Source organism: Gossypium hirsutum, chromosome A03, assembly GCF_007990345.1.
Source record: "Gossypium hirsutum isolate 1008001.06 chromosome A03, Gossypium_hirsutum_v2.1, whole genome shotgun sequence".
Lineage (NCBI taxonomy): Eukaryota > Viridiplantae > Streptophyta > Magnoliopsida > Malvales > Malvaceae > Gossypium > Gossypium hirsutum.
In genome coordinates, this window is record NC_053426.1 from 44,099,815 (window position 1) to 44,126,772 (window position 26,958).

Genomic DNA, 26,958 nt, shown 5'->3' on the forward strand with positions numbered 1-26,958 from the left:
TTTTTGATGAGGTGTGATCGGGTCACCTTAAATTAATCATTTTAATAAAATTTAAGCTTTACTAAAACAATAATTTTTGGTCTACGAAAATCAAAAAATGAGTTCGGCAGTCGGTTACGCATGAGGAAGGGTTAGCACCCTCGATACGCTCAAAATTGGTACCTAGTTGATTAATTAGTGTCTTAGTGTCGAAAATTTGAAAACTTAATAGAATTTAAAATACGATCCCTCTTTGTATTAATGCTAATTTTAAAAAAAATGATTGAATAAATTAAAACGGATGTTAAGGACTCTCTCATCTCGAGGTAATAAAATATCATGTCCAGTAAGTTAGGACACGACATCTCGAACTTTGGGACTGAGCTTGCCTTTTATTTAAAATTAATGTATTTTAACTTCTTTTAAAAGGATATTCGGTTAATTAGGATGAACGAGGAAAATCGAAACCCAGTAAGTTAGGGCACGTTTCCCCGAATTTTGAACACTGAATATTGTTTTTATTTGAGAATTTTCCTTTTATGAAATAATAGCAAATATGCAATTTAAAATGATGTGTATTTATTTTGTTTGGAATAAAAACCGAACGATCCGTATTGAGTAAAACGTTGGAGCTTAATACACGATATGATTTGAACTAGATAAACAAGAGTGTAAAATGGCGCATGGAATAATGAAACATGAATTAGATACAATATTAATGAATGCCCCAATATGAAGATGTCAATAAATAATTTCTAATGCATATAATGACCATATTCACAATGTATATTATTTTTATACCAACCAATAGGCAAAAACAAACGAAGTAAAATAATATACAAAAAATAATTTAAGGCAAATAGGATAAAAGTTTCAAATAAATAAAAATGTAGTGATTAAGATTCAAAACACATAATGCCAAAGAATGATTCAAGAAGAACTATATGTGAAAAAGATTCAACATAAATAAAATATAAACAATTTGGGATAAAATAATATAAAAGGCAAATTTCAAATAAATAATATGTTAAATGAATTAAAACAATACATAAGGTAAAATAAAAGGACCCTTTAAAACAATAAGAGCGTTTGAAATAAATAATACGTGAAAGAGAAATTTAAAAATAATACTAATAATAATAATATACAAAAACAGTTTAAACAAAAATAGATAAACATAATCCAAAGTGAGATATATATATATATATAAAAGTTTTAAAATAAGTAACACATAGAAAGTTCAAAACGAACAACAATAAAAGGAATTTGAAAACAGTTAACACTTAAGCAAATTTAAAATATGTTATATATATACAATAATTTAAAATAGAAGGTATGTATGTAAAGATATAAAATAAATAAATAAATAAATAGTAAAATGACAATAATAGGAAACGATGAAAATAAATAAAACTCATTTTAAAGATTAGATAAAAAATGATATTAACGATATAATAAAAAAATCTGTAGTTTAAAAGAAAACTATGTAAAGGATATAAATAAATAAAATGATAATAACAAGAATAAAATACGTAAAAAAATAAAAGTAACATTAATATATAAATATAGATAGAAGTATAATGAATGGAAATGTAATAGAAACATAAATAAATAAATAAAATTAGAGAAATGATGATAATGTTAGAATAATAAAGTAAACATGAGTATAAATATAATACCAATAGTAATAATATAATAATGACAAAAGTAACAATAATAATAATAATAATAATATCAATAATAATGATGATGATAAATAAAATGAGTAATTAATGAAAGAAAATATAGATATAAAAAAATGAATGATAGATGAATAAATAATAAAATAATAAAAGATAACAAAATAGCAACAACAAAAGTAAATAAAATTGAAAAGAAATAAAAGAATTATGAATTAATGATTCCAATAATGTAATCGAATAATATTCACCAATAAATGAATGAACAAGTAAAACAAAAGAATAATGGAAAAATATATTTATAAACAAATAAATAGATGAATGAGTGAGTAAACAAACAAAAATGGACTAATTTGAAAGTCAAATGGGGTTTTGGGGTAAAAATAGAAATAAAATAAAGTCAAAGGACCAAATTGCGGTGCGCTAAAACTAGCAGGGACTAAACAGGATAATATCCCTAGTCCTTTTGTGTTGCGTTTTGACTAACAAGGCCCTGGGTTAAATTAAAAATGAAATAAAATTAAAGAGAAGAATTTGAAGAAAAATAAAAAGGAAAATGGGATTAGAATAAAAACCCAGAAAAGTCGAAGGGACTAGCTACACAAATTATCTATTTTAGGCGCATGGACCCTTTCCTTTTACCCAAACGGCGTTGTTTTAGTTAATGTATAAACGGGCCAATTTTTTTTAAAAAAATGAATCTTTCATTTCCTTTCTTTTCCAGAAACGAACAGCAGCTGTTCCCCCCCCCCACCATTTTCTTCATTTTTTAGATCTACTAGGGTTTCAAAAGGAACCCATTTCGCTGCCGTCGTTGGACCGCCACCATATACGGTGGCCGACGTTCCCAAGTCACCCTTTTTTCGACCAATTGGGCTCTCCCTACCTCGTTTTAAAAGCCAAAACCCTTAAAAAATAAAACAACAGACAATAAACCCTCGGTTTCCTCCTCCAATCTTAAGAAAGGTAATTTTTTTCTTCTCTTTTCTTTTTATTTTCTTTTTTTCTAACAAAAACAAGCATGAAAGCAAAATAATCAAGAAAAAGGAACAACCTTTTTACTATTTTTTGTATTTCGATTTCTATGAGACCTTTTTTGTATTGATTTTTTGAATATTCAAGATCCCCCCATTTACAATCGGTTCCCTCCTTTTTGAATTCGAAAAAACCACTTTTTTTTGAATTCGGAAAAAAAAACCCCCCTTAATACATTCGTTTCTTCTCGACTTTATAGCCTGTTACAATATTAGGAAAATATTATTTATTTTTGTCATTTTCGTTTATCTGCTTCTATCTTGGTGTCTGCTTCATTTTGCAGGTGTCAGATGACCCTCAGAGGCGTGCGGAGTGGCGATGACAGAGGCGTGGTGGCCGAGCACGCGTGGGGAGGTTGATGGTTCGGCGGCCGCATGCTTGGGGCTAGGGTTTTTTACTTGTTTAGTAGAAAATATTTTGTGGGCTAAGCTTTTATGTTTATTGGGCTTATTGGGCTTGCAACTGGGTAATGGGTTTTGTAATTGTTTTATTTGGTTTTTAGGCCCCGGGCAAAATTTAGGCCTTACAGCTGCCCCTCTTTGCTCATTGACGTGTAACGAGAACAGAGCAAAGACTATAAAAGGGACAAATTTGCCGAGACCTTCCGGGTCTTGACTTCTCTTGGCGTTTCTTTTCTTCAAGTAGCCTCCTTCTAACCCACTGCAACTTCAGAGGTATAGAATTTATTGTTTCAATCTGCCCTACTACAACTTCAGGGAGGTAAGGTTTGTTTTGATCTACTCCACTGTAACTTCGAGAGATAAGATCTGTGATTTAACTTCAATCTATTCCACTGTAACTTTAGGGAAATAAGATTTGCTATCTTCAGTCTGCTCCACTGCAACTTCAGAGAGATAAGACTCGTAATTTCAACCTGCTCCACTGCAACTTCAGGGAGATAAGGTTGTTTTGATCTACTCTACTGCAACTTCAGAGAGATAAGATCTGTAATTTAGCTTTAAACTGTTTCACTGCAATTTTAGGTAAATAAGATTTGCTATCTTTAGTCTGCTCCACTGCAACTCCAGGGAGATGAGACTTGTGTTGATCTGCTCTGCTGCAACTTCAGAGAGATAAGATCTGTAATTTAGCTTCAATCTGTTCCACTGCAACTTTAGGGAAATAAGATTTGCTATCTTCAGTCTGCTCCACTGCAACTTCAGGGAGATAAGACTTGTATCTTCGACCTGCTCTACTGCAACTTCAGAGAGATAAGATTTATTTTGATCTGCTCTACTGCAACTTCAAAGAGATAAGATCTGTAATTTAGCTTTAATCCGTTCCAGTGTAACTTCAGGGAAATAAGATTTGCTATCTTCAGTCTGCTCCGCTGCAACTTCAGGGAGATAAGATTTTTGACTTCAATCTACTCCGCTGAAAGTTCAAGGAGATCTACTATGGCTTCGAGCCGCTCCAATATCATTTCAGGGAGAAGAGATCCACTGAAACTTCAAGGAGATCTGTTATGGCTTCTAGCCACTCCAATGCCATTTCAGGAAGAAGAGATCCACTGAAACTTCAAGGAGATCTACTATGGCTTTTAGCCGCTCCAACGCCATTTCAGGAAGAAGAGATCCACTGAAACTTCAAGGAGATCTGTTGTGACTTTTAGCCGCTCCAACGCTATTTCAGGGAAAAGAGATCCGCTGAAACTTCAAGGAGATCTGCTGTGGCTTTTAGTCGCTCCAACGCCATTTCAGGAAGAAGAAATCCGCTGAAACTTCAAGGAGATCTGCTGTGGCTTTTAGCCGCTCCAATGTCATTTCAGGGAAAAGAGATCCGCTAAAACCTCAAGGAGATCTACTGTGGCTTTTAGCCGCTCCAACGCCATTTCAGGGAAAAGAGATCCACTGAAACTTCAAGGAGATCTGCTGTGGCTTTTAGCCGCTCCAACTCCATTTCAGGGGAGAGAGATCCTCTGAAACTTCAAGGAGATCTGCTGTGGCTTTTAGCCACTTCAACGCCATTTCAGGGAAAAGAGATCCACTGAAACTTCAAGGAGATCTGCTGTGGCTTTTAGCCGCTCCAACTCCATTTCAGGGGAGAGAGATCCTCTGAAACTTCAAGAAGATCTGCTGTGGCTTTTAGCCACTCCAATGCCATTTCAGGGAAAAGAGATCCACTGAAACTTCAAGAAGATCTGCTGTGGCTTTTAGCCACTCCAACGCCATTTTAGGGGAAAGAGATCCACTGAAACTTCAAGTAGATCTGCTGTGGTTTTTAGCCGCTCCAACGCCATTTCAGGGGAAAGAGATCCTCTGAAACTTCAAGGAGATCTGCTGTGGCTTTTAGCCGCTCCAACGCCATTTCAGAGAGAGGGGATTGGTAATTCAGCCTGTTACCCTACTGCTTAGGGGGTTAAGGCTCACCGTCTTTGATCTGCTTCCCTATAACTTAGGGAGTTAAGATCTGTAAATTCAACCTGTTACCCTACTGCTTAGGGTTTAAGGCTTGTGAATTCACTGATTCTAGGGACATGACCAGTAGAATCAGTTCCATGTATCTATGCTTATGTCAAATTATTAGGATGCTATGATCAAAATGAATCAAATGCTCCTAACTAGATGTGTTATGAATGTGTCAAATAATTAGGGTGATATGATCGAAATGAATCAAATGCTCCTAATTATGAATGAAAATGATCCCTTTAAAAAGGCATAAGGTATCATCGTTCGTTGTTCATCAGGACATTATCATTGACGTATTACGCTGCCATCTTGTCCGGCTGGTATTCTTGACAGAAAAGTCAAAGAAACAATCACATTTTGCTCTGCAGGCTTGCTCCACTATAATTTCAGAGTCCCTTCTACTGTACCTTCTGGGATATAAAGTTTGTGCCTCCCACTGCAATTTCAGAGGAACAACATTTGGTTTCTTTCATCCATCCTGCTGCAAATCAAAGGTGCATGGTTTGTATCATCTTCAATCAATTTGATCTGTTACACTATTCACCGGGTTGTAATGACAGATGTATATGTCTGATATTTGCATGAATGCAGAATATCATTTTTCTTTTCCTTAGAATAATCTCATTGCTCGTTTTTTGCCGGGATTATAACATCAATGTATTTCTTTTTGCTCAACCAACATCTTTGACAGAAAAACCCCATGAGATAATTTCAATTTGGGCTTAAATATTTCCAACCCTTGGGCTTGGTGAGTTCTGAATAATAGTCCTGTTTCGAGCTCCTATACTATTTAGAAACTTCCAAAGTAATATGCAGAACTTCTTTTGTGAAAGTATTATTGGTACATTAATCGTTATTTCAATGCAAGATGCTTGAAAAATATCAAAACGATAGACAAGAAGGAAATTGATAGGGAGCATAGCTCAAAATGAATAAATTAATCAAAGATTGCAAATACAATAAGAAGAAAATTTATTCGGACATATCTTGAAAAGGATCAAAGATAACAAATTCAAAATGGGCAAAATGGAAGCTAGATGACCCAGATATCGCAGCTTGAGCTTCTCTGTACCAACTTCTTGAGGACCTTTCTGAGCTCAATATGTGTTTAGGGGATCCGGAGTGCTTTGTCCATGCCCCAAGACGTAGCATACTTCTTCATTCTTAATTCAGGCATAGCAAGACTAACGTATGCCCCACTTTGATCCAAATTTGAGCCGCCTATTTTGGGTTTTCATCTCAAATCCCCTTTGGTCTCAAGGCGCCCTTTGCGAGTTTTCGCCATGGCCTCTCCTTTTTCTTTTCTTCTTTCCCCTTTTTTTTTTGAAGGTCTCAAAACACCCTTTGCGGGTTTTCGCCTTGGCCTCTCACTTTTTAGGTGAAATACTTCTTGTCGAAATTCAAATTTACCAACTTGGGCAAATCTTTGCCGTTAATATTAATGCCCCTCCAAAATAGGTCTTCTTTACTACATAAGGTCCTTCTCAGTTTGGCATCCACTTTTCTCAGAAGTTCTTTTATATAAGAGGGATCTTTTCATTATCAAGTTTCCCTCGTGAAATTCTCTAGGATAAACCTCTTCATCGTAAGCCCACATCGTTCATTGGACCATGACAGATGGCTTTCAACCTCTATTCTTCAAATTTAACTAATCATATCAGGATTGGATCCGTTTTGCTTTATCCAACTACAGCCCTGACGAGACTCGGAGAAAAGGAATCTCATCTTCAAAATTGATTCTATCCTATAAACCAACGAGTAATGTGTTGCCCCAACTAAGGTCTTGGCCAACGTTCGATGAGCATAGAGGGTACATGATGACTTCTTATGCCGATCTTTACAAGTCTCAGTCATCTTTCCATGATCTTCTTATTCTTATTCTTCTTTTTTTTTAGAATTTGATGATTGGCATATGAAGTGACTTTCACCCTCTTGGCGAAGTAATTGATGCCTGCTAGAAGCCTTCGACGAGATCGGCCCAATAACCTCAATGCCCCATATAGAGAAAGTCGAAAGAATGAATGGGGCACATGAATTTTCTCTCCATAAATTTGGCATTTACAGCATACTGATGCAATCCTTTTCTATGGTGGACCAGCAAAACCCAAATCTCATTATTAGCCTGGCCAGCATATGTTATTCAAAACCCTGCAACATCCTCATGTCTTAGTATCCAGGCGTATCTTGATACGATCGTGCAAAAATCTTTAAATTCTTGAAAGTGACTCAATGACGTCTCGTCTTGCCTTTGTGGTGATGCAGACTCCGATGTTTGCCCCTTTCTCTTATCCTAGGCCTTTGTCCACTGTCTTTTTGTAAGAGAGGATCTGTTTTCATCTTACTCTACCATCCTTAACAAATCAGAAAGTAGTCTACATCTCTGTCATCTTCAAAGTGTTGAGATCCCTTTAGGCCCATATTTCGCTCAAAAGGAGACTCGGAGTCAATGACAGCGTTACTCACATCATTGATATCTGAGGACCCGCTGAAGGCAGATTCCAAAGAATAAATGATTCTAAGGATGATTGTTTGTATGGTATGATCATGGATGAAGTATACATGAATATTTGAAAGAAAGTCCAAAGAACAAATGAATCTAAGAACAATTATTTCTACAATATGAAATCAAAGAATATTTGCTCAAAAAGATGCATTTTATTGAAATAAAGACTTAGGACAGAAGCCTATTTCACAAAAGGGGTTTAATTGCTTCTAGGCTTAAAGTAACAAGCGTGTTTTAAATATTACTCTAGATTAGCTCTAAAAAATAAAGGGATCTCTTCCACAGTCCCATTGTTCAAAACACTTCCAAGTAATGTAACGGTTTGGAAACTTTTATGCCCCTGTTCCCTCTTCGGATATATCATTCAGATTCCTCGATATTCCTCCCAGGCTTTGACTTGTTCGAGGCATCACAAATTGCGTTTACTGCATTATCGGAGTGATTTGGTTCTGAGGCATCGTCAAACTTCACTACTCTCATTTCAATAAACCTTTCGACCAACTTTTTAAATATAGTGCACTTTCGGTTGAGTGTCCCCTTATTCCTGCGTGGTACTCGTATTGAACATTCTCATTATACCATTTTGGGAACGGAGGTTGCACAGGTTTCGAGTAGAACGGAGACACCACATTCACATCAAAAAGATTATGATACAACTCCTTATATGACATCGAGATGGGTGTAAATCGGAGCCTTTCTGTATTTGGCCTCGAGTTAGATTCCTGCCTCGAAGAGCTCTGATAGCTAGTGGTTACAATCCTCGGTTGGCCTATGTTGAGCAATTTGGAAGGCATGCTCACGATGTTCACTTCATTTTCGCTGTTTCTCAGGGTTGACCTTTTGGCGCTTTCTCCCGCATCTATCTTTCCACTCCTGATTGCGTTTTCGATCATTTCACCAGACATTACTATATCTGAGAAGCTCATGGTAGCGTTTCCCAACATATGGGTAATGAATGGGGATTTCAGAGTGTTGACGAAAAGTATCGAAGTTTCTTTCTCTAGAAGAGGTGGCTGGACTTGCATTGCTACCTCTCTCCGTCTTTGGGCATATTGTCTGAAGCTCTCACTTTGCTTCTTTTCAATATTCTGCAGTGTAATTCTGTCAGGTGCCATGTCAGTCACGTGGCCATACTGCTTCATGAAAGCCCTTGCTAAGTCTTTCCATGAATTGATTTTAGCACGATTTAATTTATTGTACCATTTAGCTGCTGACCCGATCAGACTGTCTTGGAAGCAATGAATTAATAATTGGTCGTTATTAACATATCCAGTCATCCTTCGACAGAACATTGTGACGTGAGCTTCAAGACAACTAGTCCCATTGTACTTTTCAAACTCTGGAGTCTTAAATTTTGGCGGGAGTACTAAATCAGGGACCAACTCAAATCCTTGGCATCAATCCCGCGATGGTAATCAGCATTCTCCATTGCTCTGAGTTTTTCTTCCAACCATTTGTATCGATCTTCGAGATGCCTTGGTAGTTCAACCTTTGCTTTTTCTATTCCTTCCATTTCGTCTCGATCAGGAACTTCATGATTGGTTGGACTGTTCCTTGGATTGAAACCTGAGCCCGTCGGGTAGTTCATGGGTGCCGAGGTACCGACCCGATGTTGTTGTGATCTGATAGCAATAGGTACATCTTGCGAGCATGTCTGATCATTTATCGAGGTGAAACCCGGAGGGTATAGAGGCTCTTCATTGTCCTCTCCAACATTGATCATGGAGTTTCTTCCTTTTCTTAGCCCCTTAGTCAGTAATTGGGACAACTGACTCATCACATTCCTTTGGGACTCTAACATTTGGTCCCTCATGTCTTATTGGATCTTCGCCAGTTGCTCTTGCATTTGCAGTTGTAACTGGTCTTGCATCTCTTTTTGAAGTTGTTCCAGTCTTTCCAATCTTTGATCCATATCTTTTGTCCTTTTCCTTGTACCGTAAAGATGCCTAGTCGCTTGACTTTTATCGGTTCCCAGGTTAACTAAAATAATTTTACCTAATTAGGGTCTTTTTAAGAAAAGTCCAATGCAAATAATGCAATGCAAATGCAAATGCATGGAATGAATACAAAAGAAAGGAAGGCGTTGATTCTAAATTCAATTCCATTAGAACAATTTTTCTAGAAAACAAATTCCCTTACATAAAACAGATTACATATGCGACCTTTCTCTCATATTCCAAGCGAAGATGCCTATCTTCCTCTTCATATCCAGATGTTATGGTTGACTCCAAAAGATGTCCCTATCGACTCCTTTTTGCTTGATCTAGGCCGCCACTCATTGATACTTATTGTCGCGATACTCGTCAGCTCCTTTAAGAAAGTCGAGATGTGATGACTATCGAATAATCCTTGTCGGCTTGAATACTCGGGCAATGAAACAGAGTTTTGTATTACTCCATTACATATGCAGTATTGCCCTCATATTCCAGGCGAAAACACCTATCCTCCTCTTAATATCCGGATGTTATGGTCGAGTCTTGTGAAGTTTCCAAAAGATGTCTTTATCATTTTCTTTCTGCTCGATCTAGATTGCAGCCCATCGCTCACTTATCCCCGCGATGCTCATTAGCTTCTTTAAGACATGACGGCTTTCGAATAATCTTTGCTAGCTTGAATCATCAGGCGATAAAGCAACATCGTATATTTCTTCATGGATTATCAATCTTCCTTCATTGTGTTTACTTGGACCATATTTAGACAACCGTGTTATAATCCACTTTATCAAGAAATTCGTTTTCTTATGACAAACTGTTCTATCCAGCAATCAAATATGAATCAACACCTCCTTTCTATGATGATGTAATGCAATGCAGTTATAAACAAAACAAAATAAAAACAAAACACGTTAGTATAAGAGAAATAAATATCAAATAAAGCACCTATTTGGGTGACCACTAGGGGTTCGGAGTGGCTCTACCTAGAGTGGGTTCCTAGGTCTCTCTATATGTTGTTTGGTTCTAAAGTAAAGATACCTGAACCAGCAGATTCCTTGATCCTCGCCCATTATAGGCTCATATGGATCGAGTTCGATTTAGGGGAATACATTTCCCTACGGCTATACGGAGATGAAAACCTCACAAAGACGCAGGTACGGATGTATCCCGAAAGCGATCCACTATCCTATACGGAGGTGAAGACCTCACGAAGGAGTAGTTTCTCACTTCCACTTAAGAGGGTGAAATTGACCAATAATGCGATGTGATATGCAAAGATACATCAAAGAATTAAACTACTTAAAGCAAGCATATTATGAAGAAAGCAACGAAAATAACAAACAATATCCAATGCAGATAATTTAAAACCGATTTTCAATTTTCGACAAAAGACAAAAATTAATCAATTTAAGGTTTGACTCTCGAATTCCCCAGTGGAGTCGTCAAGCTGTCGTAACCATTTTTTTTAAACGGGGATCGACTTTGGTTTTGAAAGTGAAAATTAAAATGGGAGTCACCACCAATCCTTTTTGATGAGGTGTGATCGGGTCACCTTAAATTAATCATTTTAAAAAAATTTAAGCTTTACTAAAACGATAATTTTTGGTCTACGAAAATCAAAAAACGAGTTCGGGAGTCGGTTACGCATAAGGAAGGGTTAGCACCCTCGATATGCCCAAAATTGGTACCTAGTTAATTAATTAGTGTCTTAGTGTCAAAAATTTGAAAACTTGATAGAATTTAAAATAAGATCCCTCTTTGTATTAATGCTAATTTAAAAAAATGATTGAATAAATTAAAACGAATGTTAAGGACTCTCTCATCTCGAGGTAATAAAATATCATGTCCAGTAAGTTAGGACACGACATCTCGAACTTTGGGACTGAGCTTGCCTTTTATTTAAAATTAATGTATTTTAACTTCTTTTAAAAGGATATTCGGTTAATTAGGATGAACGAGGAAAATCGAAACCCAGTAAGTTAGGGCACGTTTCCCTGAATTTCGAACACCGAATATTATTTTTATTTGAGAATTTTCCTTTTATGAAATAATAGCAAATATGCAATTTAAAATTATGTGTATTTATTTTGTTTGGAATAAAAACTGAACGATCCGTATTGAGTAAAACATTGGAACTTAATACATGATATGATTTGAACTAGATAAACAAGAGTGTAAAATGGCGCATGGAATAATGAAACATGAATTAGATACAATATTAATGAATGCCCCAATATGAAGATGTCAATAAATAATTTCTAATGCATATAATGACCATATTCGCAATGTATATTATTTTTATACCAACCAATAGGCAAAAACAAACGAAGTAAAATAATATACAAAAAATGATTTAAGGCAAATAGGATAAAAGTTTCAAATAAATAAAAATGTAGTGATTAAGATTCAAAACACATAATGCCAAAGAATGGTTCAAGAAGAACTATATGTGAAAAAGATTCAACATAAATAAAATATAAACAATTTGGGATAAAATAATATATAAGGCAAATTTCAAATAAATAATATGTTAAATGAATTAAAACAATACATAAGGTAAAATAAAAGGACCCTTTAAAACAATAAGAGCGTTTGAAATAAATAATACGTGAAAGAGAAATTTAAAAATAATACTAATAATAATAATATACAAAAACAGTTTAAACAAAAATAGATAAACATAATCCAAAGTGAGATATATATATATATAAAAGTTTTAAAATAAGTAACACATAGAAAGTTCGAAACGAACAACAATAAAAGGAATTTGAAAACGGTTAACACTTAAGAAAATTTAAAATATGTTATATATATACAATAATTTAAAATAGAAGGTATGTATGTAAAGATATAAAATAAATAAATAAATAAATAGTAAAATGACAATAATAGGAAATGATGAAAATAAATAAAGCTCATTTTAAAGATTAGATAAAAAAATGATATTAACGATATAATAAAAAAATCTGTAGTTTAAAAGAAAACTATGTAAAGGATATAAATAAATAAAATGATAATAACAAGAATAAAATACGTAAAAAAATAAAATATGTAAAGGATATAAATAAATAAAATGATAATAACAAGAATAAAATACGTAAAAAAAATAAAAGTAACATTAATATATAAATATAGATAGAAGTATAATGAATGGAAATGTAATAGAAACATAAATAAATAAATAAAATTAGAGAAATGATGATAATGTCAGAATAATAAAGTAAACATGAGTATAAATATAATACCAATAGTAATAATATAATAATGAAAAAAGTAACAATAATAATAATAATAATATCAATAATAATTATGATGATGATGATGATGATGATAAATAAAATGAGTAATTAATGAAAGAAAATATAGATATAAAAAAATGAATGATAGATGAATAAATAATAAAATAATAAAAGATAACAAAATGGCAACAACAAAAGTAAATAAAATTGAAAAGAAATAAAAGAATTATGAATTAATGATTCCAATAGTGTAAACGAATAATATTCACCAATAAATAAATGAACAAGTAAAACAAAAGAATAATGGAAAAATATATTTATAAACAAATAAACAGATGAATGAGTGAGTAAACAAACAAAAATGGACTAATTTGAAAGTCAAATGGGGTTTTGGGGTAAAAATAGAAATAAAATAAAGTCAAAGGACCAAATTGCGGTGCGCTGAAACTAGCAGGGACTAAACAGGATAATATCCCTAGTCCTTTTGCGTTGCGTTTTGACTAACAAGGCCCTGGGTTAAATTAAAAATGAAATAAAATTAAAGAGGAGAATTTGAAGAAAAATAAAAAGGAAAATGGGATTAGAATGAAAACCTAGAAAATTCGAAGGGACTAGCTACACAAATTATCCATTTTAGGCGCATGGACCCTTTCCTTCTACCCAAACGGCATTGTTTTAGTTAATGTATAAAATGGCCAATTTTTTTTTTTAAAAGGAATCTTTCATTTTCTTTCTTTTCCAGAAACGAACAGCAGCTGTTCCCCCCCCCTCACCATTTTCTTCATTTTTTAGATCAGCTAGGGTTTCAAAAGGAACCCATTTCGCCGCCGTCGTCGGACCGCCACCTTATACGATGGCCAGCGTTCCCAAATCACCCTTTTTTCGGCCGATTTGGCTCTCCCTACCTCGTTTTAAAACCCAAAACTCTTAAAAAATAAAATAACAGACAATAAACCCTCGGTTTCCTCCTCCAATCTTAAGAAAGGTAATGTTTTTTTTTCTTCTCTTTTCTTTTTATTTTCTTTTTTTCTATCAAAAACAAGCATGAAAGCAAAATAATCAAGAAAAAGGAACAACCTTTTTACTATTTTTTGTATTTCGATTTCTATGGGACCTTTTTTGTATTGATTTTTTGAATATTCAAGAATCCCCACATTTACAATCGGTTCCCCCTTTTTGAATTTGGAAAAACTGCTTTTTTTTAATTCAGAAAAAAAAAACCCCCTTAATACATTCGCTTCTTCTCGGCTTTATAGCCTGTTACAATATTAGGAAAATATTGTTTATATTTGTCATTTTTGTTTGTCTGCTTCTGTCTTGGTGTCTGCTTCATTTTGCAGGTGTCAGATGACCCTCAGAAGCGTACGGAGTGGCGATGACAGAGGCGTGGTGGCCGAGCACGCGTGGGGAGGCCGATGGTTCGGCGGCCACATGCTTGGGGCTAGGGTTTTTTACTTGTTTAGCAGAAAATATTTTGTGGGCTAAGTTTTTATGTTTATTGGGCTTATTGGGCTTGCAACTGGGTAATGGGTTTTGTAATTGTTTTATTTGGTTTTTGGGCCCCGGGCAAAATTTGGGCCTTACACAGTCGCTTCCACCATATCTTCAAACACAGATCGATATATTGGAAATACAAAATAGAGAGTTGCAGTCAACGTTCAGTGGGTAACTAAAACACTGCGTAGAATTGATTTTGAGATATGGGTACTGCAAAAGCAGTGAGAATCAGTGGATGCGAGTGATGGAGTGTACTGTGAAAATGAAAATGAAAAAAAAAAGAGAATCAAAGGGACTTCGGCGAAAATCAAAGGTATTTTGATTTGGGGATTTGGGGAAACTGATTTGAGGATATCGAATTGGGGGAAGTTTTATGGGATTTGGAGATTCAAGGTTTGGGGAACTAGACGTTCAGGGGTAATCTGAATTGGAGAAAGTAAAGGAAATTTGGGGCTCCAAAAAACGAAGTCGTTTTCATTCTATTAAAAGATGTTTGTGGCGTTTTTTATAAAAACGACGGTAATTTTGCAGCGTTTTTAAGAAACGCCACTAAGTATGCAGCCTAATAATTTTTTTCTCTTTTATTATTATTATTATTATTATTATTATTATTATTATTATTATTATTATTATTATTTTTTACTAAAATGGTTAAATTTTAATTTGGTCTATCTAATATATTTAAATTTCAATTTTTTTTGCATATACTTTAATTTTTAATATCATTTAGTCTATATATTTTTATAATATTATTAATTAATCCAAATAGTTAATATTATTAACTTTTTATTAAAACATTACATGATAATATATAATTTGAATATTCAATCTTAGAGAATAGAGATTGAAATGTGGTTTCCCATTTTTTAATCAAAATATCATTCAACTTGCACCAACAATCACTTATATACCCAAAAAACTTTAAAATTATTTTAAATAATAGTGTTTTAATTTTTTTATTTAAATAAATATTTTTTAAAAATTTAACTAATATTTAAAAGAATTAGATAAAATTTGAAATCTTAAATTTTTTTAAATTTTTAATTCTTTAAAATTTGAAATTATTTAATATATAGATTAAAAAACAATCAGTCAAATACCCAAAAAACTTTAAAATTATTTTAAATAATAGTATTTCAAATTTTTAACATATAATTTTCACACTAATTATCTTAAACCCTAAACCCCTAACCCTTAACCTATGTCCCTTTAACCCTAAAACCCATACACACCTAAATCTTAAACCCTAAACCACATAACTCGTAAAACCTCTAACTCTTAACCCCTAAACTTTAAGCCAAAAAATATAAACCCTAAACTTCTACCCCTTAACCTCTAACCCTTACCCCCTATCATTTAAACTTTAAACGATTAAAGTTTAACATATATTTTTATAATTTTGAAATGATTAAATAAAAAATTTTCCACTATTCAAAGGGATGAAGTGCAATTTTACCTTTAAAAATTTTAAAAATTTCAAAAAATCAAAATGGAAAATTTTTCATTCTTAGAGGGTAGAGACCCTTTCAACCCCCTACTTATGCCCCTAAATATATATTAATTATATGGTTTAGGATTTAATTATTCAATATGATTCACTTGAGATTAACATACTATATACCCATGGCCATTAAACCTTAAACCATAAAACCCTAAACCATAGACCTTAAATATTAAACCCTAAACCCCAAAATAAATTTAATTAATATTAAGTATTGCTTCCATAATTTATTATGAACATAAGCTTTTACATTAATATCTATGTAAATACACATCAACATCCATATGATGTTTTTTGGGGTTTAAGGTTTTAGGGGTTATAGTTTAGTGTTTATGGTTTTTAGGGTTTAGGGGTTATAGATTAGTGTTTATGATTTTTTAAGGGTTTAGGGTTTTAGGGGTTATATGACTTTTAGCGGCGTTTTGACCATAAACGCTGCTATTGCTCTGGTTTTTAGCGGCGTTTTTGGTAAAACGCTGCTATTGCTCTGTTTTTAGCGGCGTTTTTGGTAAAAACGCCGCTATTGCTCTATTTTTAGCGGCGTGTTTGCTAAAACGCCGCTATTGCTCTATTTTTAGCGGCGTTTTTGGATAAAACGCCGCTAAAAACACTGCTAAAGCCCTATTTTCCTGTAGTGATATTTCGTTGTTAGATGCTTTTGGTTTCATGATTTTTAAGTTTTCTTGCATAAAAATCTCAACTTTCACATTTTTCAAGCTTTACTTTTATTGTTTCTTTGTTTTCCATTATTATGTTTATTTTCTAGACTTCGAGTATGTGTAGCTAAACCCTTAAGGAGGTTGGTTGATGGAGATGTAGATAAACTAAAATCTTTGGAAAAATGACTAAGTCATAACAAATTAAACTAATTTGAACAAAATTAAGAACTTAGGTAGTGACATCCCTAAATGAATATTAAGATAAATTGAGACCAGAAGGTAATCTTATCGTGCACCCATTTGGTAGTCCCGAATTAATCGACGAGATCGAAAGATAAACTGGACTTATTTCGTCTAAGGAGGTAAAATTGATCCCATAAAATAAAATGAAGCCACTTGGTAATTTACTTGATTTATGTCCCTAGTCCAAGATTTGGTGAACCACATTGAAGTCAAACAACCCCCATTAGTAATTTGCTAGATAGTCCCTCTAGTTTACATCTCATTCAATTTAGTCCCTAGAGTAGAGTATTTAATTTTCTTATAAACTCATCTTTTATGAATCGCCATAATATAAAATCGTATTAGTAGTCACTTAGCCTCTATTGTAACACTATAAATATTACAACTGATTGTATGCTTGCAGTAAAACCAAGCATTAAAAGTTATTATACAAATTCGTTGTTTTAATATGCACATGCGTAGTCGATCAGAATGCTTTTATACTAATAAATCTTTCTTATTTAGTTAACTGAGAAGTCCTTTCAAACTTTTCATAAACTTCTTATCACAATGATAATTTCTTAACAACACTTATCATTTGAATCCACTTCCACCATCCATGCTTAAGCCATACCCTTAATTCAAACAATTATTCATTAACGTTTACTTTGGATGAATACATATGTATTTGGCGAATACCCAAAAAGACTCTCAGGCATACCTTGATTCTATACAACATTGAAAAAACACTACTTAGACCATAAGATGAATTCCACATTCCTTTCTTAAGATTACGTATATTAAGAATATTTCTTATGATTTCATGGGAGGTCATTAAATCCTTGAAAAACGTGATTCAACAGATTCCAAATATCTCTGATTCATCCATTCATCATATTATAGACATACTCTCAATGAAAGATTCTTCACTTTTACACATATACAAATATATATCTTACCATTTCAAATCATTGTGGTGAATACCTTTACCATATTGCAATTATGTGGTTCTTTTTAGTAACTTATTCGATTAACTCACAGATTTTGCCCAACCCTTGACCTTAATTATAATAATACTTTACCTTAGCTATACTTATTACAAAGCTATCTGGCTTATTCTTATTCCACTAGAAATCTAGGTATGTAAATCTTACCAAACATTCATCAAAGATAACACCATACAAGCCAAATAGAACACACCATACTGGCTTTATACGAAAATCTCATTTTTGTTGTCCCGGCAGACTTCACAAAAGATGTTATAAGATATAATTAGAATACGCCACTGAGTAGCAGACACGATATACCACAAAATATTTCATAGAATATGTTAGCAGATATTGTACTTAACATGCCATCATGATTTCATATGAAACATGCCTTAGTGATCCCATATAAGGTCATATACTTGTGGTCCATTCATGCCATCATTTCATATACTACCATGAGTCATGAATTCATGGTCTTACGTATCCATTCATATATCGTGATCTTCTATTTCAATTCTCTTGTCAAAGGTTACGCCATGAATCATTTTTATCATATCATGTAACATCATTTTTATTCATATCAACGAATTGATTCTTTACCTTTCTTTTGTCCTTTCGTTTCACCATTATTTCTCTTCATTAAACTATTATTAATACATCTATCACATGATGAAATAATTTTAATAGACTTGAGGGACTTTACCATGTTCGCCGTATCATGCATTCAAGGCTTCTTTACTTCTTTTTGGTTTAAGAACCAGTTAAATCGTGCTCTGATACCAAATTTGTAATTTTCTCAACCCGAACCGATTCGTCAGGTCTGGATCTTGGGTGTTACCATTCTAACACAGACTTATACTTAGCCAAAACATACAACTTTCAAAAAATACTTCTTATTTAGTAAAGTTACCCAACCAACTTACGTCTATATGTATAATGTGTACTTACAACCATTTGAACAAGGCCCTTCACTCGACGAGGACTTATAAGTATACATATCACACTTATTTATGAGGCTCTATTTGTTCTGCCTCTAAACAATATAATTGGCTACTCTACAAGACTTGTAGACAATTGCATGGCTATTTCTGTGAAACTTGAATGCGTTGCTTCACTCAAGCTCACTTAGTATGCATAACAACCCATCACGCCATTCCTTGGTGTAACCTTGGCATCGTCCCTCTTTGCACAGTCTCATACAGCTTACTTGTGACATAAATCACAAAGGTAAGTTCGATAGAAATTAATGCGTAAACCGTCAATTACTTGAGCTATAATTGGTGACTCTATTGTCTATCCCCTTATTCTTATCATTGACTCTGGCAAGTTCGTCATTAAGGTTCCATTCTTTAAGCCACATAAGATATACATTGCCCTGAGATCACCACTTATCCCTCACGTATCCATTACCTCATTCACATACTCCTTTTCCCTTACCTAGTTCCTTAATCATTTCTATTTCAGAGGACCACACGAATAGAATACTCTTGATTCGTCACGTACTCTGGCACATTCCAGCTTCACTGTTCATACCTATAACATTCCGAATTAGGACCTAGTTAGAACAGTGATTTCAATACCAAAAATTTAAAGTAGAAATAATTATTTTATGATTCTCATAAGGTCTATGATATGATTACATGCTTTTGTGAAGGTTTCATGAAGAAATTCTATTGATAAAGTGTCCAATTTGATATTTAGGACTAAATTGCAAAAGTTACAAAATGTGAGATCTAGAAGCTTTAGGCATGAAATTTACATGGATTATTTATTAGAGGTCTTTAAATAGTAATTTTCCCAATTTCAATAATTATGATGAATAAGAAAAATTTAAAAGAAAGGCCTTAAGGGCATTTTTGTCATTTAGTTAATAAAAGAATAAAAAGGGAAAAATAAGTCAAAATTTTGTTCATCTTCTTCATGTATGTGCCAAAAATTTGAAGAGCCATAGCTATGGTTTTTCCTTCAACTTTCAAGCTCGATTGTAAGTACTCCCTAGCCCCATTTTTTATGTTCTTTATGTTTTTGAGATCATTGAAGCATGATCTACCTATTTCTAGCCTTATTTTGAGTTAGGCCTCATGTTTAAAAAGTGACCCATATGTGACATGCATGTATTTTGATGTTTAATAGAGGAATAAGAAAGGTTGATGTATGATAAACATCTTTTACTAAGTGGTTTTTCATGAAAACACCTAAAAAATGACCTTTTTGTAAAAAGTCTAAAATGGGTGGTAAGATGTATGATTTAATGAGAAATGTGGGCTACTATGAGTATGTCATAGGTTCGACTAGGCTTGAGTAACAAAGAAAATGAACACATTTTATTTTACAAGCCTAGAGACTAATTTGCAAATATGTAAAAGTTTAGGGGAAAAATTATAAATTTTCCAAAATATAGTTTTTGGACTGGTTTGAATAATGTGATGATTAAATGAGCTGAATTTGCTATTATAGATAAAGAAAAATGAAGTCTAGACCTAAACTGGGGAAAGAACAAGATTTTGGACTAAATCGAATTAATTGTCTATATTTTCTACCGAGGTAAGTTCATGTGTAAATAATGCAATGATATATCATGTTTTAATATTTTATTAATGTATGAGTCTCTATGATTAATTATTATGAAAAGTGTATGAACGATGTTATAGTCTATGAGCATGACATTGTGAACGAGTTTGACGAATATGTGATATCGAGAAAAATTCTGTTTGAATCCTAGGAATAATTTTGGATACAATGTGACATGTCACTAGGAACTATGTGATTATGAGCTCATGAAATTATAGGTATATGTGATTATGTGAATCCGGGTGCTAGTCTTGTACGTTCTACGATGGCTAGGTAGCCCGACAAATGTTGTGGGTACCTGTCAGCTTGTGTGAGTAGCCCGAGTAGTTATGTCCTGACTGTCAGCTTGTGTGAGTAGGCCTGTGATTAGCTCGAGAGCGAGCAATGTGTGATTGTGAGATGAGGTAGCATGTAGATACATTTGAAGCACTATGTGCAAGTCTTCCGTGTATCCGATAGTATTCCAAGTGTTCAACAGGTAAACCTGTAAGTTATTTGACAGGTAAGTCAATGATGAGGAAATATGATAATTTGTTATGAGTTGGTATAGGTCTGTTCGAAAAACTCATATAAACGAGCTCAATATGTGATAAACTTTTGGTACGATTGGAAATGTGTAAGTTATGCCTATAAATTCATGATGACACATAAGTAAACTATGTTATGTCAATGGTATTTATATATATATATGATTATGTTGCTATTTATTTGCATGTGAACTTACTAAGCTTTATGCTTACTCTATTTCCTTTCCATTTCCTTATAGTGCTGCCAAGCTAGCTTGGGGATCGAAGAATGTTGGAGCTCGATTCACACCATCAAATTAATCTTTGGGTATAGTGAATTTAAGTATTTTGAGTATGGCATGTATAGGGACTTGGTCTTTCTGTTATATGTCATATTGGTTTAGCCAAGTGTATTGGCTTATAATGATTTGATGATTCATTTTGTATAAGGCCATGAGATATGGCTCATATTAATTATGGGGATGTAATCCTATTCATATATACATGCATGTGTTAAGATCACTCTTGATATGGTTAAATTCATTTAGCATGGATGAATTGTGGATGTGACCATAGATGTTTGGTGATGGAGTTGTGAGTAAATGGCACAATAACAACTAAGGCATGAATGTGTAAAATGGAAGTAAATTTGATGTTTTATATTGCATGTAAATTTGGTAAGCTTGACCTAAATGGAATATGAAGCTTTAAGCTATTATAAATTGATAAGAAGTTGACATGCTTGAGTCATGTTTATGAATGTGTACGCGTTCATTTATGCCATGTAAGATGTCATTGAGTTGAGTGAGTGTGCATATGTTAGTGGGGGTGACAAAGGCTTGGAAAATAGCCTCAAAGTTATCCACACGGGTAGACACACGGGCGTGTGTTTAGACCATGTGTGACACACAGTCTACCCCATAGGTGTGTGATCCGGCCGTGTGTCCCCTCCACCTTATTAAATGTAGAACAAAATACTCAGTAGTAAACACACCGGTATAGACACGGTCGTGTGTCTTAGCCGTGTGAAGGACACAGTTGCAGGACATCAGCGTGTGCCCAGGCCGTGTGAAGTCTGTACTTAATTTTTGGAATTTAATTCGCCACACGGCCTAAGCACACGGGTGTGTGACTCGGCCGTGTGACACTAATTATGTTGATGATGTCATAAATAGAGAGTTACACGGGCTGAAGACACATGCGTATCCCAAGCCACACGGGCGTGTGTGACCACACGGCCTACCCACACGGGCGTGTGACCCTGTTTCATGAAAATTCTTCTAAGTTTCATAAATTTTCTAAAGTTCTTGGTTTAGTCCCGAACTGCTCTTGTTGTATGTTTTGGGCCTTGTAGGCCTATATAAGGGACAACATGCCTATGTATGAATGTATTTAATTTGGACGAAATTTTATGACTCGTTGTCAGATACCGGTAAGGGGTGTTACAGTACCTTTTTACTATGCAAGATTCACCTTAACATTTCATATGGGGCCTTACTTTCAGAATTCACCATACACATTATTTCTTTAAAATATTGTATACGTCGCTCCTTCAGATATTACCTAGAATTCCTTTTTCTTCCGTTCAAGGTCTGGCACAGAGGCATTCCCTTTAGATGGTTGCCACTAAGGCCATTCTTTTATACTGCACCACGAAGACATTCCCTTTCAAAGATAGCCACAAAGGCTTCATTTTACAAATATCGCAACAAAGGCTTCCTTTAACAGAGAACGCCACGAATGCTTCCTTTAATAGAGATCACCGAAAAGGAATCCTTTAACAAAGCTCGCTACAAAGGCTTCTTTTAACAGCGATCATCACAAAGGCTTTCTTTAACAGAGATCACCACAAAGGCTTCCATTAATGGAGGTCGCTACAAAAGATTCCTTTAACAGAGATCACCACAAAAGATTCCTTTAACAAATATTACCACAAAGGCTTCCCTTTTCTTGGTGATTTAGATGATAGGGATTTTCCTAGACTCACGCTTAGTGAGGTTTGCCCCTCATTATCCTGGGACACACAGAAAATCACATTAGGTAATAACCTTCCTTAAATATTTCCATATGATGTCATAACCCACCAGTTACAGTCTTACACGATATGGTCTTCTTTTTATATGATACCATACCCCACCAGTTATAATTTTACATGATATGATCTTCTTCCCATATGATGTCATAACCCACCAATTACGATCTTACACAATATGGTCCATTAGTGCCACGATCATGGTCTTGTCATTTCAGATATTCATGTTTTTAGTCCCAATAGACCCCTTTGACGACTCTGGAGACAGACACAGACTGATCATGCATTGACCCATCATTCAATGACATACTTATGGTAGACATATTCATGCTTTCACACTAATGTACAAGCAATACACATTCAGGTTCATGTCCTACAATTAGTCCATGAAACTTCATACATTTTATTCATGTATGATCTTGAACCTTTCATTTCATATCAGAGTTATTACATCATACTTTGCTAGTTTCAATCTCATGCTTTGGTTATTAAGCATTAAAGTTCATAGAATATACATACCACATGCAAGAGTCAGCTTAGGGATTCACCTGATACCCACAAATAATAACTTGATCTCTAGGTCTGAACATCCATCCTCGAACTCTCAGAAATCATTGGAATGAGAAAACAATCCTTATGTAAAAACCTTGATCCTTAGTTTTATTTTAGCAAGACAGATTCCTGATCAGCTTCAAAGTAAGTTAAAAATGGTGTTTTTAACAGAAGGAAGAAGGTAACTTTTTTTTCTTCAGAAGCTCACTTAAATATATATATCCTTATTCTCATAGTGGAATTTGACACGTGTCTCTAACTTTCAAAACTACCCTTATTAGTGGCTTACAGCTATAGAGAAGCATGTACAAGAATCCAAAATCTTTTCATATCTTTGATCTGTCTCATCGTTCACTTCTAACTATCTCGTTAGTATGTAACTTACACATTAGCTAGACAAACTAGGTGTACCTTAATTTTGGTGACATCCCTTATAACTCAAGAACCCTTAATTTCTTCGCCAAACTCTCATTCTACACATACACACACCTCTCGGGGAACATCTTTTACCTTACATCCTATTGTTGCTTATGTACTCTACGAGTGTGCCAGAAACGTCATTTAGGCGAATAGTATCGCGCGAATCAAATTTCCTTTAGGTTTCTCAACCAAACTTAGGACCTGCCAAATCTAGGCATTACAAAGTAAATGCGTGTTGTACTATTTTTTTCTTTAATCAGGGTTTTGTCCCATTAGATTTTCCTAATAAGGTTTTTAATGAAGTAACATGTTATGTATATTATAGATAAGTGTACTAGTTTTCCTTCACTAAGAATTTATTTTCCTATAGGGTTTTTATCTTAGTAAAGTTTTAATGAGATACATCATCTATTTAAGGACATCTAATGGGTAGTTGTAATAACCCGTTTTTAGTGAACTAAGAACAGTGGTTTTGGGACCAAAAATTCGAGTCAAAAAGAAAATTTATTTTAATATTATTGTATGGTCTGCATTATGATAGGAATGACGTATGAAAATTTGATAAGAAAATTTTACCACTTTCATGTTTAATTAGGAGAAAAGGACCAAATTGTATAAAGTGAAAAAGTTGAATTCTAGTAGCTAGAAGGATCAAATAGCTATGAGATTCAAAATTTTAGATCCTTATATGGTAATTAGACCAATTAGTGGGGTTAGTATATAAGGATGATTAGTCATCCATGGAAATTTAATTAAAGAAAAAGATGAAATTGGAAATTAAAAGATGAAAAGATGATAAATAAATAAAATAAGAAATATCATATTTTATATCATCTTTCCTCAATAAAATCTATGGAAACCCTAGCCATGGACACTTGAAGAAAGAGAAAATTTATTTGGCCAAATTAGGTGAGTATTCAAGTATCATATTTAGTAATTTTTATATTTCCGAGATCGTAATAACTTAATCTAGCTATCTCAGGAATTAATTTGTAAAGTTATCAAAGTACTAGGGTTTTTCCATGGATGAATATGCATGAATTCTGAAATTTATGGTAGAAAATGAAAGGTTGTTGATAGATAAACAACTTTTGTAAAGTAAATTTGATGAAATTGTTATTTAAGGACTAAACTGTAAAGATGTAAAATTCATGAAAAATTTCTAAATTTGATGAATTACATAGGTTGTAAATGTTATATGTGAAAATCAGTTAGGTTTGGAATAATGATTAAATTGCATGAATTTCATTTTCCGAGCCTAGGACGAAATCGTCATTTATTGAAAGTATAGGGGCAAAATGGTAAGTTCATTCATATGAAATGAATACAAAGTTAAATTGAATTAAATTAAATTGAGTATGAAATGGATTAAATTGATGTTAAATTCATTCGTATAGATCTGGATAACTCAAATATAAAGTTAGATCGAGTAAAAGAAAAAGTTTTAGATTAGTAGATTTCAAATATACGAACACTTGTCGAGGTAAGTTCGTATAACTAAATTATGTACATTTATATGTTTGAATTGAATGTTTTATATATATATAAATTGTGCAATTATTATGTACATGAAATTGATTATATATATGAAAGTGCCTGATAAATGTTAAGTCCCGTTTGAAATATTAAAATTTGATGGATACAGGATTTCCCGTATTGGTTGTGATTCCGCATATGTTGTGAACACACCATAGCTTTTACGAGCATCCTGTTATAAGCCCTCTCGAACTTCCGTTATATGGGTCCTACGAGCATTCTGATCGGTAGTGATCCTGCATGTGTTGCGGACTACCGCAACTCTTTGTGAGCGTCCTGTTATATGATCGGTTATGATCCTGCGCATATTGTGGACACAAACACAACTCTTTATGAGCGTCCTGATATAGGCTCTTTTTGAGCTTCCTGATATGGCTCGCTTGAATTTCCTGTTATATGGCTATCCGAAGCTCCCTGATAATAACTCTTCGGAGTTACCTGATAAGCTCAATGAGCTTTCTGTTTTAAACTCTAATGAGATTCCTGTTATAGCACAGATAAGCTTCATGTTACATGGCTCACATGAACATCCTGTTATATGGCTCGAGAGAGTGTTTCCTAATTATGTGCCCTAATGGGTATCTCTGGATATAAACTGACGGATTTTCAGTTTTGTACACTTTAAGTGTACTACATGAGCGTATCCATCAATATTTCAAATAAATTCAACGGGTAAAGTTCTGACATGGCTAAACTAAACTTAAAATGATTTGTCATGGAAATGTACATGTAATATGGAAGTATGATATGAAAAGCATGTGTATATGAAAATTATTATATGATGAGCTCATCCATGTTCTTGGTATTTATGTAAATTACTTGACTAACATGATTTGTGAAGTTGTGTGTTTTAGGCTTTAAGCCAAAATTGCTTGGATGCAATTTATATGTTTATTTGATAAAAATGAATGGTAAGTTAAGTTTCCAGTTATGTGAACTTACTATGCAGTAAATGCTTACTTTGTTTTATCTTCTCTATTTTATAGTACTCAGAAGCTCGAAAAGGTTGGAAGCGAGTCAGAACTAAATCACACTATCCTTCAACTCGTTTTGGTATAAAATGACAAACTTTATTTTAGATATAATGGCATGTATAGGTTAACTAGCCAATGTTGGCACAATAATGTTTTGGTTGTAACTAGCCATTGGAATGGCTAGTGTTTGGCATATTTTGATGTAAATATACAAGGCCTTATCATACTTGTAGTGTGTATTGAAATGGTTAAATGATGGAAGTTATATATGTATGTTAAGAATTTCAAGAATTGGTAAAATACATACATATATGTTTATATGGTCAATTAGGTAAAATTGAATACTTCGACAAATGTGATGATATTTCATGTAAAAGACTTAGATATTGACTTGGTTTGAGAGTTATGAATGTGCTTAAATGATGTTGTAGTGAAAGAATATTTGGGTGAGAAAAGTGGCCTATAAAATGACCTATTTTGTCCACACAGCCAGAGACACGAAAGTATGTCTCAGTCGTGTGTGACACACGGCTTTGCACACAAGTGTGTGGTTTGGTCGTGTGTTCCCTGCATTTTAAATTTGAGAAATAGAATGCATCAAATTGCTCATATGGGCAGAGACACGGGTGTGTGTCTCAGCCGTGTGTGTCACACAGCCTAGCACACGGACTTGTGGTTGGCCGTGTGACCTAAGTCAGAGAGTTACACGGATATGGACACGG

The 26,958-nt window shown here is 33.8% G+C and overlaps 1 long non-coding RNA gene across 1 annotated transcript; it reads left to right on the top strand.

Annotated features, from left to right (window-relative positions):
* The first annotated feature begins 13,423 nt into the window (after window positions 1–13,423).
* LOC107896898 (uncharacterized) lies at window positions 13,424–14,855 on the top strand. The gene is made up of 2 exons (XR_001683931.2): window positions 13,424–13,762; window positions 14,118–14,855. It is a non-coding gene; the product is annotated as an uncharacterized lncRNA (long non-coding RNA).
* The last annotated feature ends 12,103 nt before the right edge of the window (window positions 14,856–26,958 follow it).